General features: G+C 41.6%; 1 long non-coding RNA gene across 1 annotated transcript; it reads right to left on the minus strand.

Annotated features, from left to right (window-relative positions):
- Nucleotides 1–1,902: 1,902 nt before the first annotated feature.
- LOC119161276 (uncharacterized) lies at nt 1,903–14,831 on the minus strand. The gene is made up of 3 exons (XR_012884226.1): nt 14,695–14,831; nt 9,648–9,843; nt 1,903–2,043 (listed from the first exon to the last, which is right to left on the minus strand). It is a non-coding gene; the product is annotated as an uncharacterized LOC119161276 (long non-coding RNA).
- Between the last annotated feature and the right edge of the window lie 2,611 nt (nt 14,832–17,442).

Here is a 17,442-nt window from a genome sequence, read left to right on the forward strand (position 1 = left end):
ACTTGGGTTACCACAAAACTTCGACGCCTTATTAATAGGAAGAAGCGTTTATATCGTTCAACAGACAAGGACCATCTCTCTGATTACTGGCACCATTAGAAGGTCTGTGATAGGCAATATAAGTCACTCTTGAAACCATAAAAACGACATTTCTTCGCTCACGACTTCTACTTCATGCTCACTAACAATCCACCGCGCTTCTGGCATATGATAAAATCTTAGAGATACCCTAACATAACACTTGTTGACAAGCACGGCGACATGGTTCATGACTCAGAATGTGCGGATCTATTAAATAACGCCTTCTCATCCGTATTTACACCTTAAAAAAAATCCCTACTGAAAAATCCTGTACAGACAGGACCCGTATCATACGATGTTATTGGATACAGGTGATACAGGGATTATGGGCCATATGGGGGATACAGGGATTACGGGCCATATGGGGGATACAGGGCTTATGGGGCATATGGGGTATATGGGCCATACAGGAGTTAAGGGTTCATGGGTAATATAGGTGATAGGGGTCCGAGGAATTCTCCGGTCCTGCTGAAAATCATAATATAGTGCAAAAAAGAGAGAACAGTCACACAAAACCACACACCATATAATTTTAAGCAAGCATACACTAGCCCAAAAACAAGCCCTTCTGCAGAAAAACCCCGGTTACTTTGGGCAAGTAGTAAGGGTCCTAAGTAATGTTTGTCTAAGCATGGTAATAAGGCTATACCAGTTTATAGTGTAAAAAATATGAATATGCCACAATGGACAATTTAATGGTGCTTCGAAAGTACAGTAGACTAAACGGGTGGAAGTGTTGTATGTAGTGTAGTGTCGGGACATTTGAGAAAAACAAGACAAATATTTTTGCATCCTCGAATTTATTTATATGATTACTATAACTTACTAAATTCTTTACTTATTTTTTAACTGTAAGTTAAAACATAAAGCAAAATACCATAAGGAGTACTGACACAAAATTTTGTGGCTAATATAGCCTGCGACATTGATTCCCTTGAACGTACATATATCTACAAATTGGATGAACAATTATAGCTCAGACAGCCAATTATATGAATATTAAAGTTTGCGTGCCTGATCCAGTGCTATATGCCGCATCTCGCATCATTGTATCACTGAAAGTGACCTGAAGCTGAGTCCCAACTGCCAGGTGCCACCATTGTTGCTGAGCTCAGAGTTGGCACAGCTACATTATTGACATCATAGTCGTTATTGCCTTTTGGCCACACTTGTGCTAGCAGGCTACTATTCAGCGACTGCTGTGTTCATGCCTAATGTAAACATGTGGAACGTGAGGATGCCTCAAGAAAATCTTTGCACCCGAACGAGAACGATCAACTTGACGACAACGACATTGTGCTGCATATGCAGCAGCAAAACAATGTGAGCACATAACGCAGGCAGCACAGAAGTGCGTCAGTGTTCTGTGTGTAAGAAGGAAGAAGAACAATACGCCATGGTGGGCCATCTCTTAAGCCAGAAACGCCGAGCGGGAGCTGTTTGCCCCAGCGTCTTGATTACTGTGTCGGTTGTCACCGTCCACTTTCAATATTGATAGACCTGCTATGCAAGTGCTACTTACACCTGGAAGCCCCGTTTTATGTGTACCATTTAGCACACTAGTTGGCATTTGTTGCATTCCGTGGCTCGTATTCTTAGAACTGTGCCAAGCTAAAACTAGTCTGTAATAAACAGACAGCAATTGTCCATCTGTCCCATGCTGCAGCAAGCAATCCACCACATTGTGACTAATAGGCTGTCAACAATGTTAATATTGCAAGACAAAAATTTGCGTCAGTACCTCTTTAAGCAATAATCACTAGCTACAACCTCCAAATTTCTCGCTGTCAGAGCCCCGTTCAGGGGCACTTCTTTGTCCTCTTGATGCACAAATACTCCAATGCGGGGCTACTATGAGGCTCTTGTTCTGAAGCTGAAGGACACTCCACAGGAGCTTTGTAGCCTCCTTGCATTACGACCGCAGCCAAGCCCACTGCTCCTTCTTCTGCCTCTCAAATGAACCTGCAGGGGAAAAATGTCTCTGTGATCCTTCTTTCTTGTGTGTGGGAGTTAACATCGTTACACTCATCCTCAAATTGTTGCTTTAACACTTAACACTTACTAGCATAACTACTTCAAAAAATGAAGTTTCAATAGTGAAAATTGATCCACGAGGTTTCACAATTTTGAATTCAAACAGCTAAATAGAAGGTCTCACAGAAGAATATGCGTGGAGCTCTAGGCACGTGCATGAGTTGTGATCTGTGGCCTTAGCACAGCATTTAGAAGGGCACATGTCTTTTCTACTGAGAACGAAAAATGGGGTAAAAATTTGAAGTAAACAATAAGTAGGGGTACGCAAATATTCATATTTTTGAATATCTTTTGAATAATATTTGCTATTTGATTCAATTCGTACGGCAAATTTTGCTATTTGAACTATTATAACTTACCAGAGACAAAAAATAGGGTCAATGTCTGACTGAAAGGGACCCTCCAAATTTTTAATATGTTTCACCTCATCACACTCGTATTGCATGAAAGCTGACTTTCTGGCTCAGCTACGGTCGCAAATGTACTGACTCTAGAAAAGGCTGATTCTAACAAGGAGAAGATAGGTGTGGCAGAGACAAGGGCTTACTTATACTGCTTTTTGACCTGAAATTTGATCAACTCTTTGGCTGCATGAAATCGTGCATATGAACACATCTGTGCATATATAAATTCAATTGTGCATTGCCTTATTCTTTATAAGGCAACTAGGAAACGCCACCCTACCAACACTTATCAATTTTGCGAAAAGGAAGACTTTCATCTCATAAGAATAAACTTTGGAAGCCTCTCCAACTTTTTCTAGAATTTCACATGAAGTATTTGAAAAAATTCTAGAAGTATTCGAGAAATTTCAGAAAAATATTCAATTTGCACACACACTTCAATATTAGAATTCACTTTGGCACACATACTGTAAAGTTCAAGAGAAGTGGGAAAACCAGAAATAGTTGAGCATTTTATCGCACACTCCTGCCACAGAGAGTTATTCTTCTTGTTCTTCAAGCACTTTGATGATGTTGAAGCAGGCAAAACCATATAAAGCATAGCCAATTAAGGGCACACTTGCACCAGAGCGACCTTTTCCTCCTGTTCTTTGAGTGCCTTGACGGTAACATTTAATGTCCAGCAATTTAAGGGCCTCGATCATCTACTGTCATCACTTAAATCTTTTTCAAATTGTTCTTATAAAGTGTAGCAGATGGCAGATATACAGGAATTAGGCATGCTAAAATGGGCATTTCTTTCACAAATTCAGTATAGTATACACAACACTCTCCATGAAGCAGTTTAAGTGGCCCAGCAACCCTTTTCGAGCATGGTCAGAAAATGCTGCCGAGGGTAGTCGAGGCACCTGAGAGCATGTGAGACAGACATGATGGGGCAACACGCAGCCTGTAATTCATAATTTATTATCAGTCACCTGAAAAACGCTGTTTCCCCTAAACAAATAAGGCTCCAAATTCAACTGACTGCGCTTCAAGTGCAATGTGTACAACCGCAACCGGAGGCTGCCTTATGCCCGTGCACATGTTCGTGATTACACTGAGAAGAAGCCCCATGTTTGAAGAAAAAAAAAAGGGGGGGGATAAAAGAGCTCAACTTCAGGACGCACGTTGATAAATAGGCATAGCTTCTTGTCCCCCAGTCATCCCCTCCTGCGTGGCTTTGAGTGAGCTCACTCGAACGAAAGATGAAAGAAAGCACGTAAAGTATGTGACGAATGCCTGTAGCTCCGCTAGTATTTCGCAGATTGCAAAATTTTTTTGCAACAGTCGATTTAGGATGAATTAAGTTTCTCTAATGAAGACATTTGATGATTACTTGGAAAGGCTTTTCAGGGCTTCTTCATTACAAGGTAATGCAAACATGTGCCTGTAACTTGAAGGCAGGAACTCTTCAACCTGATATGGTTTTGTTATGGCACAACGTAGTCATTACAATTCCAGCTTCCAGTTTTAAATTTAGTCGACCTGTTCCAAAACTTTACCCACTGTACAAACCACACCTTTATATCAGTAAATTATCCAAAAATGAAGAAAATACAATTATTATGTGAGCAAATACAGTACATGGATATAAAAAAGATAAGTGCAAGCTGCAGGAGTGTAAATGGCATATTCAGGCTGTATGAGGAATGTCGTGGAACTCGTAGAGATGAGTATTAATGCATCAACAGCAAACAAAAATTTTAAAAAAAACAAAGCTGCCCACTTTCTTATTTATGAGAGCCAGAACTGTAAGCGGCAGTCCCCCCCCCCTGGGTGCTGCCCCCCAAAAAGCAAAAAAAGTGGATAGTTAAGTCAGCCATAAAATAAGGTGCTTCCAGACAAGCATGCAACCACAGCTGACACAAATGAGCACTTAAACAGCATTAAAAAAGAAGCCCCCAAGCATAGCCCCTAATGAGCCCTTTGCAGCTACACGAGCTATCAACAGCTGTTTCTCTGAAGCATGCATGCTCCTGCACCCTCCTCTGAAAGAAGGCACCGCGCAATAGCCAGCATGCTTCTCACCAAATGCTGGTGCAAAAGCCCCCCAAAAAAATGAGAACTCAGGACACAATGTCATGTAGAAGCTGCTACAGTGCTATGAAAAAAGCATGCAAGAAACTTATTCATTTCAAGGCTTTGCCTTTGTTTTGCTATGCATGGATGAGTCATGTCAATATTCCTCGAACCAGGGTGCAAATGGCAACTATTGGCACCCTTGTTCAAGAATCATAGCAATTGAGAATCGAGATTAGCAGTAACCTCTTTTGGATTCAATCTCACTTAACTCTACAAAACAAAACGCTGGTTAAAGCAAATGTGAGTGCTCCCAAGAGTGAAGGGTTTTTGTGCTGTTAGTGACCAATGACCAAGTCTGGTGAGTCAACTTACGAGTCCGTTAAAATATGATTATCTTTTTCACCTACAGTTTCAGTGCTCCATAAAAGCAATATATTGCATAATAGGTGCTCCAGCTGGCACCTTGCAGTGTCTCGTGGCAGTGTAGCGGCCTCCCTCCACATGAAATCGCGCCTTGAGCTCTCAGTTTTCACAGCTCACACATATCTCAATGCACAAGCATTTGTGCACCGACTCAATATTTATAGCTGAGAGGCCAGAACTACAAGAGGGGGGGGGGGGGGAGTCGAGGTTCCTTGACATGCCCTCCTGTGAATTTCTTCCCGGGACATTCTAATAAAATATCTGAGGTGCCATCTCTTTGAATAAAGATTACCTTACTGGGTTGCAGTCACTATATAAAGGTCTGAGATTGAAAGGCTGTAACTGGAGCACCAATTATGCAACACATTGCTGTTAAGGAGCATTTAAACCATGTGTGGAAAAGATCATCAACTGGAGCACCAATTATCCAACACATTGCTGTTAAGGAGCATTGAAATCATGTGCGGAAAAGATCATCATATTTTAACGGACTCGGAAGTCTACTCACCAGACTTGTCAGACTTGCAATGAGCAGCGAGTCTGAGTCCACTAGTAAGGCCTAAGGAAAAAATATATTTCATGAGTGAGTGTGAATGATTCGCAGATTTCTTTTTAACCTATGCAGGGTGCTGCTCAATATAAGCACGCAGAGACAGGGTAAATGCAGAAGTGGTTCAGCTGGTAAGGCAATGTGTTATGATATAGAAGAGTTCTTCGGTTGTCCAGAGAAGTGTTACATTATTAAGTAGTACCATCGATCATCTTACATCGCTGCCGAGAAAAACACTGACCAGAAAAAATTTGAAACAATGCAGTGTGATGTTTTGCATACAAAACAGCTCCTAATAGCACCTTAATAGGGCATCAGTCAGTCGGTCTATGATGAAGATTTTATAGATGATGCTGTGCAGTCACTGAGGAGGTGTTTTGAAAGAGAGTCTCGACACTGAGGAGTAACAAGTATTCACCGACTGCAGCAGGGGAGCTCCTGGTCAATACTGCAGTCTACATGGAGGGACTAGTCGGGCTGGTGATGAAATCATTGCTTGAAGGATTGAATATTCTGGAGTGCCTGAGTTTCATGCTTGCGATGAGTAATACTTGATGATTGTCTCACCATCATTGTTATACCCACTTGAGTTGTCCAGTGATTTAACTAGCCATTCATTTAGAATAAAATATTGCAATGGCAATTATATGGACACTTTCAACAGCTGCTACCATTGAACATAAGGGCGCAGTTATGAGTGCTGGTGCATGCTATTCAGATAAATATCACTACATGGCTTGTTTACGTGGTGTGCTCTCAGCACTTTCTATTCGTTGAGACTACCGACAGCACAAAAACCCACTCACTCTCAGCAGCACTGACATTGACTTTAACCAGTGTTTCGTTTTGTGAAATGGAATCTAAAGAGTTAAGTGCTAATCTTTGTATAGCATTCCCATTTGCTCCTATTTCCTTCATTGCTTCGTGCTTGTAACAAAACTCGTAGCTAAGACTTTATCTTTGGACCCCAACCAGCATTTGCTGGCGTGCTAAAACAGGAGTAAAACAGCCGAAATAGCATTTGGAGCAATTTTGCAGCAGCAAAATGTTACTTTTGGAGCACTAAATTCCAAGTTCAGAGCTGGTTATGGAAAAAAAGAACATGCATTTTTATCATGACATAGCGAATTTGGAGCACTATAAAAAAAGGTGGCTTACATTTAGAGAAAAAACATGTATAAACAATTCAACATAACCTAAATTATGTAGTGTGAGCATACTATTTACTACTATTTCAATGAAGGTAGTATTTTGAACCACCTCGCTAAGGAACCAATGATAAAGTCCATATTAGCGTTTACTGCACCTGTTAAATCAATTGACAAACTCTGAGAATTTCAATATCAATCTGCCGATATTGTGAGCTTGAAATTTGGAAGATTCGTAAAAACGAGAAGTAGAGGTGGTTAAAAAAAAATTGGCACACAATTTAGTTTATTTCTGTAGAGAAGCATAAATGTCACACACTGCTTCAAATGATTGACAGTAGCTTATTTATATGTCAGTAATTATACTGGTACTCAGAATTTAATGGTGTACAAACGCATGAGTAACTGAGCAAGATGTGAAGTGTCCCAGTATCGCGAACAGCCCCTTGTAAATATCTCAACACGCTTTTTCGCAGGCACTGGTCTAGTGCGGCAAAGGTGACTCAAGCAGCTTTAGAACGAAAGTCAACAAATTTTCTTACCGCTCACCACCCCCCTCCCACCCACCCTTTTCAGCATGGGGCTATGTGCCGCTTCGGCTACCTTGCAAGACGAGTTTGACCAGATAAAGTAACAACGGCGCACGCCCGTTGCCCCGGCGACGGTACTAGATATCTTCGCCAAGACCGTGGCAAGGACGCAGCTTCCAGCCAAAATTTGTTATTTGCCACTGCTAAGGTAATCAACACCGGCATTTACAGCACGTCGAAGCCTCATTAAGCCATATCCGCGTTTCTGGCAAGAGAACTTACATTTTCCGCGAAGGGTTGGTGCAACACATTTTTGTTTTAAAGTTCTGCCATCCCGCCGATACGTATCTGTTGTGGTCAGCGGACCGATAGACATGCAGTGTTGTTACTTTATCAGGTCGATCACGTCTCACGAGCATAGGGTGGGTGGCTAGATTATTTTAGGTATATTCTAGGCAGTTTACTTCAGGTTTGCACGCTTTTAGTGATGGTGCAAAGCTGCAGGTGGCCGACATGGCCTGCATTGCTCACCGCAATTAGTACACCCGAAAAAAATTGAGGCTGGCTGGGCATTTTGACGCAGCGTGGTGCAATTTTAACAATTTCACGGGTTTGGCCCAGCTCGGTGCAACAATCGGGAATTGTATCAAATTGGCGCGATTGGCACAGCTGCTGCACCCCTGCTAAAAGGGCCTGATGTTAAACTGTTCAAGCTTTAGCAGTGCATTTTGGGGGATGTTAAGTCAGCCATTGGAGTCTACCCGGTCACTGCCTCCAATTAAGGGGTAGCGACAATAACTTTTCTGCTCTATGTATCTACTTTGCCATTATTGAATATGACAGCTCTGTGGGTGTATGTAAACACTGCCTTACTTCAGAGCACTGTGTTGATTAGAGAAGACCGGCAAGTCCCAGACTTCCACGTATTTTTTACCCCATTGTAATCATTTTTGAGCATGTAATGATAGCAACCAAAAGTTTATACTAATTTGTTCAGAGCCTTGCGTTCTATTGACCGAACCAAAGTATGGTTTACTTTATTTAAAAAATTGCATTTTTTTGCTCCTGTACATGATTTTGGACATTTTGCACACTTTCTTTAAGATCAAATGAAAGTTATTCTAAAGGATCAAGTTCAGTTCAGTACACCACCATGTGTTGCTTGAGTACGTGCACAAACAATCAGCATGACATTTTTTGCCATTTTAAAATTATCACACTGACATAACAAAAAATGCCGTTTCGAGAAGATGGAGTTCTACTTATGCAATAAAAATTGCACATTTTTTTTTCTGTGCTGACTTATTTTTTTTACTGTGCCACCTTATCTATTTCACTGTGTCTGACTTCGGTAAATGCTTAAACAACACTAGTTGGACAGCCTTTTCTTTTTGCTAAAAAATGCTAAACTTCATGCTTTTCGTCAATTTAGAAAGAAAATAAGCGTCAAATATACCATATATAAAAGGGCCATTTGCTTTCAGGTCGCTTTTTTCAGTTGATTAAAAAAAGATACGCAGGATGAGGACAATACTGTAATATCTCAAGCAAGTGCCCACACATAAGCAAGTTCCATCCTCTCTCTTTCAAGATATTTAAAACATGTACGAACAACTGAGCAAGCACTCCCCCCCCCCCCGCCGCCTTTTTGCCATTTCTGTAGTTTCCTTCACTTCCTTTATTTAGAAGTGCAACGAGGTTGCAGAATCATAGTGAATTCTTGCATATTTATTAAAGTGTATCAGTTTCGTTGGAAGCACATGCGACTTTTTCACCATAATCTTGATTTTTTGATGCAAGACCGAGCAAGAACCCCCCCCCCCCTCCGATTCTCGTCACCTTCACCATAGTGGGAGCACTCGCTCAGGATTGCACGGTACACGAAAATTGTAGAAAAAGAATCTGCTTTCATATCTAGTAAACAATGGAAAAGTACTTTCTTCTAACGTTTGCTTACCCTGCTTCCTTCATACACAAAATTAATAACATAACCCTTACAAATATTATTTAGTTCTGTAGCAAGGGAATATGCTGCCCGCTGATATTGTGAACTGCTCTTCTGTCAAATTTATGAACAGAATTCAGAACTTATGTGAACACCTGTATACTATACAATGTGCATATTTCTTGCTCTTACTTGCTTTGTACATAAGTTCGATTTATTTTCCTCACATTTTTGTGTATTCAAGTTCAACCCATTCCTGCATTGGCCCGAGAAGGGGCCTGCAATATTGTAAAATAAAACAAAAATAAGCTACTTTGAAATTCACATAAACTTGGTTCCCTACACTGACAGACACACGTAGTTTCAACCCTGTTCAAGAAGCATGAAGTTGGCAGACTTGTCAATTATTCTGCCCATTGAAAACATCAGTGCTATTGAAAGCTAAATTTCTTAACAGTACACACTTGCCTGACAGCTTCTTCTTGAAGCATGTGAAGCCCTGTCAAGGTGAGGCATCATTGGGAAGGACTGTGGTAGCGGCTCAGAAGTTGTAATACTGGTTGTGATGCAGCAATGGCTGAAGTGAAATATAGGTCGTGGTGGTGGTAGCAGCAGCTGCAGTGTTTCTGCCGAAGGTGCCTGACCTGGAGGATATCACTGAAACCTAAGGGGTGACAGATAATAGGCATTAAGAAATCATGAAAAAGAATGTTCACTACATTATAGAAATTTGCAACTTAGAGTAATGGACAGCTGAGCTTGTTGGTAGAGATTTATGTTGGACTTCTGTGAACATAATAAGCGAGAAGCGTAGCATGTAAAGGGTGTGTCGTGGGTAGTACCTACATTCACAACATAGCTCAGGGGCTAAAGAGAGTGATAAACAGATACAACATAAATGCATTATGACCACCAATAGACTAGGTACTAGGCGAGATATAATGTAATGCTGAAAAACATCGAGAGGGGACAAGAAGCTGGACTCACATTTGTTTCGTAATCACACCAAAAATTTTGTTGATTACCATACAGGCGTAAAGTAACATGTTCCTTTTAGCTTCGGCCATACCTACATAGGGAAGATGGGCCAGTGTTAACTATAGATGAATGAAAAAGAAGAGAGCGCGAACTACAGGCTCACCGAAAACTCTATCTTTAAATTGTCGAAGGTATGTTGAAAGCACAGGCCGACCAAAAAAAAAGTGAAGCTCACTCAATCGCAAAATGTATTTGCACATATGGCTCATTCAGATTCTCATTTATGGCCCAATCCAAGTTTGAGTGACTCGGCTTGTGAGGGAGTTTGCCGACCTATGGCTGAGAGGGGTTCTGAAGTCTGCCATTCCTTTCCTCCAAAGCCTCTATTTGTTGCTCAATCCACTCGTTCCATTGTAAAAATTTTCTCTTTCTGGAGGAGGCTCAATCAAACAAGCTTCTAATTGCCAGAGCCATCCTACAGGGCTCTTTTTCTTTCTTGAATCGCTGCCTTCTGCGACTTTTTTTTTTTGAGGGGTGGGGTGGGGGGTCTTGGGAGTGTATATAAAACCCAAAATATTACCACTCAGTAGAGACGCTCTAAATGCCATAAAATCCAGAGTAAGCACTCCTAACAGAGCAAGCACCTCCCTACTTTCTTGCTAAATACAGGTGCTAAATAAGTAGCCTCTTCTCCTCTACCACCATCTTCACTGTTTTCATTTGCCGAGTGAATGCGAAATAAAGCCGTGTATGCATGGGCATTCAAGAAAGTGCTTAACTAGACGCACAGATGTGCATTTTTTATTCTCTGTGATTCTTCCACTTCCACGTTAAATATTGACCGATGACTGAGCAAGAGCCTACTCTTCAAACCTTGTCGAATTATCATTCACTCTCCAGGAGCACTTGCTGAGAATTTTTCGATAAACACAACATACTACAAAGTCTGTACTTTCCAGTTACACGTACCTTAAGAGTACAGTTGCAGTAACTACCTTACTAAGTCATATATTACTTCATAGGTAGCCATGAATATTAACTTGAATATCATACTGTCTGCTGTGTTGCTGATCGCAACAGCTGCATGTGCTCCTTAATTTATAACTATGCAATAATTGCACAATTGCACATCATATTTGCAGACTGATGTTTATGCAGTGATTTAGCCACATGAATTTATGCAAATCATTACAAAATTAACTGCTTCATGAACGTAACAAACATAGAGTCAGCATGAGTATAACTTGAGAAGCTAGCTTTGGCATGTTGACACTCCGGAGATACATTTCAGCTCATAAAATACAATGCCTATATTTTTCAAAGTCAAACTGGCCTCCGAATAAAAAGCAATTAAAATTTCATGATGCAACGCATATGTGTTGTACGATTTCTTTAGTGTGCCTGTCTATCTTATGAGGTCACAGCTTTCAGTTCTTGACGCAAAACCCATGTAAGCATGCCTCGGATAAGTGTGAAATGTGTGCTAGAATTCAATTTCAGGGTGCTGAGCAGTGCAGTGCAGCTGAAATTCATGGAATATTGAGCAATGTGTACAGCACCACTTTCAATACATGACAGCAAGGCACTGCAATAGTGTAGGAAATTAGAAGCATGATGTACAATATTTACAATGCAAACTGACTGGGAATGAAGCAAGTGTAAAACTATGATTTTGTTGACTGAACGGATCAGATAATTCGGTAAAATCATGGGGTCAGAATTTTCGGGCTGAGTAATTCATTTCCCAAAATATTGCAGTCAGCTCAATACAAATACAGCACAAATGGTATACCATGGTTGGACACAGAGTGAGACTCTAGTGCTGCAAACTGCGTGCAGTCAGTTCCTAAAATGCTGACTGGTCATGAAAACAAAACGATAAACGGGTGCCATTTTGACATTTCTCTGGCACTACCATGATGTACTCCAGAACTGAAGGTGCAATACAAACAGAAGCATTCCGATGAGCGCAAAGAAATTCAAGTGAACCTTCTCCAAGAAGAAGTGCATGGCTGCTGTGTTTGGCGAGATAAATGGTGGTGTTTCCTTGATAAAATAGGTGAGGCTTAAACCCACAAAGACTCATGAGATTTGCCATCTGCATCGGCTCCTAGTTAAAGATATTCGTGACACGCTGTTTCGCTGGCCACGCTTTTGGAGACGTAGACAGGGCTTTTCTTTCAATTGTGTTGAAATCTAGTCATTTGCACAATCATAGTCGGCTGTGCAGCTGTCGAAAATAGTGCCAAACGGGAGAAAATGTTCAGATTCCCTTGGAACAAAGATAGAAAATTGAAGGAAATTTTGTGGAGAGACATGGTGAGTGGTATATGTCTAGCGTAAGGTGAGTAATATTTATCAACAATCCTGCATGGATGGTTTCGTTTGACACATTCGGTATTTATGTACAGGCGCTCCAAGCAAAGATCCATGGCAGGTTGACTACGTGCCATCAACATATTGGCACGTCGAAAGAGAATCTAAGGCGCCAAGACTGAAGTACAAAAGTCGTTTGGATGTGTAGTTTTCATCAGCACAACCACAATCACTATCTACACAGCTACGACAAGCATACGGCATTTGTTTTAAAATGCACGGCCGCTATGCAACGTGCAGCCAGCTCTGAGCTTGATACAGAAAACAGCAAGACAGAGCAGCCAACAGCCGCATGATATCATGCCAGGGGTGACACCGTGGAATCCACGGCACCAATTGCAGTGATGTATGCACAATTAGTAGTGGTTAAGAAGGCGACGACTTCGTACCAATTGGAAAAAATGATGTGTCAGTAATGCTATGTAGACAAGAAAGGGCGCTCCACTATTCTATATACAGAACAGGTATACAATGTGTTGCTAGTGATTTCAACTGTTCCTCCAAGCATTCATTACGTAGTAAATTTATTCATACCTGATCTGGTGCACATGCGAGCAGGACAGGTAACAAGGCTTAACAAACACGGTGCCTGACTGTGAGGTGAGCATCGCCTATACCAGCTTGTTCACAAAAACGATGCAATGCCGAAACGCCTAAGAAGCTCGACTTTACTAAATAAAAGTCGATGTCATTCATGAACATTTGAACATTTTACCAGGCCGTCACCGCTGAACACGTAGTTTTAGTAACATATGATACTCATTGCACATGGTGAACGTTGATACAAGATACTATATATCCAACAATCTGAGACAGCGACAGAGTGTTTCAATTGCAAATGCAAAAACAGCTGAGCGCCCTCACTGAGGCAAACACGCAAAAATAAGCACATTAGTCGGTGATGTGCATTATTATGCAAGTGTAAAATTAGTTGAAAGACGTGACAACCAAGGCCACGCCACTTAAAAGAAAACACATATTTGTGATAGCACATCCAGTCGGTTGTTTGCCACTTCAAATGAAAATATTATTTGGCAATCACAGCACATGCTTCTCTTTTGTGGTCAGTCGTAGGTGCGGCCATGCTATTGTGTGCTAAAAATTTGCAGCATATGCGTCGGGTTACCATGAAGAAAGCGAGTGACACGGATAAACGCCAATACTCAAGGAGTGATGCAGCACGCAGAGAGCCATTGAAATGGTAGCTGGTGCAGATGGCATGAATCCCATGAGCCTTTGCAAGTTTATGCCTCACTTATTCATGGGACATGGCATGACCCTCACTGCAGTATTGTAGGTCTAACTCTCAAATGTCTACAGAGCGCAATTAAGAATAAGCAAAGAGAGACATAAGACACTGTCTTTTTTTTTTTCATGACAACAAGGGGCCACAGAGGAAGCAGCGGGAAGTTCAGTCGCCCAACACCATACAGACTCAACATAGCTATCTCTGATTGCCATATTTTTGCTAACATGAAATGCTGGCTAGAAGGCCTGTGCTTTCACCCAGTCCTGTTCTTCGCTCTGCTGCTTGATGCAGACTCGCTTACTGAACTTCTAGGCAGAGAGTAAAGGAAGTTGCAAGGCAGACAGTTCTGATGAAGCCCTTGATCAACATTTGTTGTGCTGAATACTAAATCACTGAGACTCTTACATTACTAAGTCAAAAGTGTGGTTGCTAACTATTAGTGCTGTTCTTTTTCTTTGTAAGAATCATCCCGGCAAAACTGACGTATTTACGTGTGGTGCCAGTATTGTTACTAATTATTTCTGTACCATTCTCCTTTCTTGTAATTCCACTGCAGCTTGGGCTATGCTAGGCTGCAGTATTGTGAATAAATAATTAATGAGTTGGTGCTACACACTGTCAAATGTCTGAATCAAAATGGCAAATATGTACAGATGTAGCTGGTATATGTACCTAACTGTTTCAAATTAAGCAGTCTTCATTTTCGCTCTGGTTACTACTTCACGACCGAACAGAACTTGAAAAAAAAAATTGCAACATAGAATGAGTGACCCTTGCCTAGCCAATTAGCACAAATGTACATGAATGAGCGACTATTGTATAGACGTGCGGCTTGTGAAAGCAACCAGGACATTGGAAGTTAGCATTTTGTATATGTTGTTAAAATAAGTTTTACTATTAAACCACATTTACCTTCCAAGTTCTGACGTTCTTTTCACAGTCACTCTGGTAGAAAAGATTGTGTTGCACGGCGAGTCGTTTTTTTTCCATCTGCACGAAGTCAGTAAAAATAGTTTAATCAGAGAACACATAAAGTTGGAGAGCAGGCTACTATAAATAACCACACAAATGAAAACGTAGAATGTGTGACTATTACATGCGAACAATAAATAAATGCAATGTAGTGCAGGTTTGCCATCAGGAATAGCGACGTCGACTTGTTCATATATTAATAACTCTACCAGTGTCACACCGGACATTTCCAGCCCCATCAGGGCCGACCCGAATGCGGTTTTTGATCGCGATCAACAGTGCCAGCTACAACTTAGGTCACTGTGCAGCCGCACATAATACATTTTGATCCAGATCGGTTATGATTGTGATCGAAAGATCTCATGGGACACGAGCGCGCGGTATCAGGTGCAGCATGCCAACATACACAACACACGGATAAAATGTGCCACATAAAAAAATAAAACACACACGCACTCAAACACGTTTTCGTTGTGCCCTCCTTTGTTCGCCTAAACGCACGCCAGCGAAAACGTCATGGAAAATAAAATGACACTCACCTCAAAGAAGGTGGACATCCCTGTAATAGCAGCTCTTCTTGATGTCCTTACCCGGCTCACTTTGCCGATAATGGCCTTTTTTGCCATATCGGCAACGCTCAGCGATATGAAGCACTTCTCGAGGTTGTCCACAACGGCGCGGCAACTGTCTCCGCAAATGACGAACGTGACTTTTGGTGCACCCCGCATTTCAAATGACTTTTCACGGTTTTACTGAACCACATCTGTTTCACACCTGCCGCACAGTTCGAAGAGGCATAGAGGCTGCACACAGGAAACGTTTAAATCCGGTAGCACAAGACAAGCAACAAACCCCTTCGCACAAACTGCAAGCGCCATATTGACGACGAATGACTCCGAAATGGGCTTGTCTTGGCCGCTTGTCGTTAACCAACTCTCCCGCAGTTACAATGAAAAAAAAACTCAAAGCTGGCGAGAAAGAGAAAACTCATTGACACAATTTCAAATTCATAAACTCACGTTTTTTTGCGCGCATAAAAAAGCATGTAGTAAGTTTCATTGGTCTCAATAGATTTTTTTTTTCATGCTACCAAAAATTTGTATTTTGGCTTCCGTAGTGCGGTTGTCAGGTGGTGTTGACTTATAGCTCGTAAACATCCGGTCGCGCAAAAATGCAAATGGCAGTTAAGCATTCTGCGATGATCCCGTTGATTCTCATCGACGCAGTAACAAACTGGACCTACCTACAGCGGAGAGCATGTGGAAAAAAAAAAGCTTTTTTGAACTTCACTAAGCTTCCCAGCTGATTATTGTTCAGCAGCATGCCGTGACGGCATACGTTAACTGGCGTACATAAGCATACATAATCGCCAAAAGAACGCGACCAGTACACCCAACTTCGAGGAGACCAACAGAAAAAAAAACACATAAAAAATAAAATTCGTCCGTGTTAATCTAGATTAACGACGAAAGCATAAAGCGCAGATCTGCGAGATGTTGACTATTTTTTGTTCAATACACAGAGTAATGGTAGAGATATTCTCGTCTGGGCCCTGTAATTAGTGTGTGGTGTTGTTTAGAATTTTTTCACGAGCCGTAAGTGTTACATAGATGAGTATTCAGCTGACCTTACTGTATCTGTAAGCATTAATATATTCTTTATCTTGTATATGCATATGCCAGAATTCAGCGTAAGTAATAGTGTAAAAACAGCTGAGCTGTGGAGAATTGTCTTTGGCTAAGTTGTAAATTATGCGTAAAGCTCTGTTTTGAATAAGGTGGAGCTTCTTTAAAGTGCTGCTAGTAGGAAGAACAATTAAAACGTGAGACAGCTTAACGCACGAGACTGGCCTGCACATCCCTCAGCAACTTTTATGTTAACCAAACTCCTAGAATTTTACATGGCTAGCACATATTTTATGTTTCTAGAGCTGCAAGTCACTGATTCCTGTCATAGCGCATGCTTCACCCCGTGGCCAAAAAGTGATCCCTCTCGTATTAGCCACGACAATTTCTAGTGTACTTTTTTCAGTCACGCTCCATTTTTACTAACCAAAAATTCTACGAAGGTTACGATATTACTTGACGCACATTCAACGCGCAGCTTCTTGTTGAAGCAATGCTAACTGCAGCCACATGCACTCCGCAGTTGTAGAAACATAACATTATTTCGCTACATGTTGCCACTAAAACTGCCAGTGCTCAAGCTTCAAGCACACCACTATGTGCATTCAAGGAGCCGCGAACTAAGCGGAACGCCTACAGCCACTTTAGGACAATCGAAGCCTGCCACACTGCATGCGCACAAACTTCATTCATAAGGAACGAAAGCGAGGAGTGGGGAGACAGCCTGTGTGACTGAGGAAGCAAACGAGGCTGCAGTCGCTCTTGATATCTACAGACTCCGCGCTTACTCTCTCGTCTTCCATCTATCGGTTACGCCTCCAACGCAGACAGCGAAGCCGCATGACCGAGGAGCACACACCTTGAGATCAGCTCTCTCACACAACTGTATTATCGGTGCCATAAGTGCATGGTCATCGGCAGGATTCTCTCTTGAGGGATGAAAATGGCTGGTGTAGGGCGAAAGCACTGCCATAGCTTGGGTGGGTGCAAGTGCTAGTGAGGCTTGAGGGGGACAACTACCCCAATTTTTTTCCCTTACTGACACCCATGCATAAGTGTGCAA

The sequence above is a fragment of the Rhipicephalus microplus genome, chromosome 6, assembly GCF_043290135.1.
Source record: "Rhipicephalus microplus isolate Deutch F79 chromosome 6, USDA_Rmic, whole genome shotgun sequence".
Taxonomy (NCBI): Eukaryota; Metazoa; Arthropoda; class Arachnida; order Ixodida; family Ixodidae; genus Rhipicephalus; species Rhipicephalus microplus.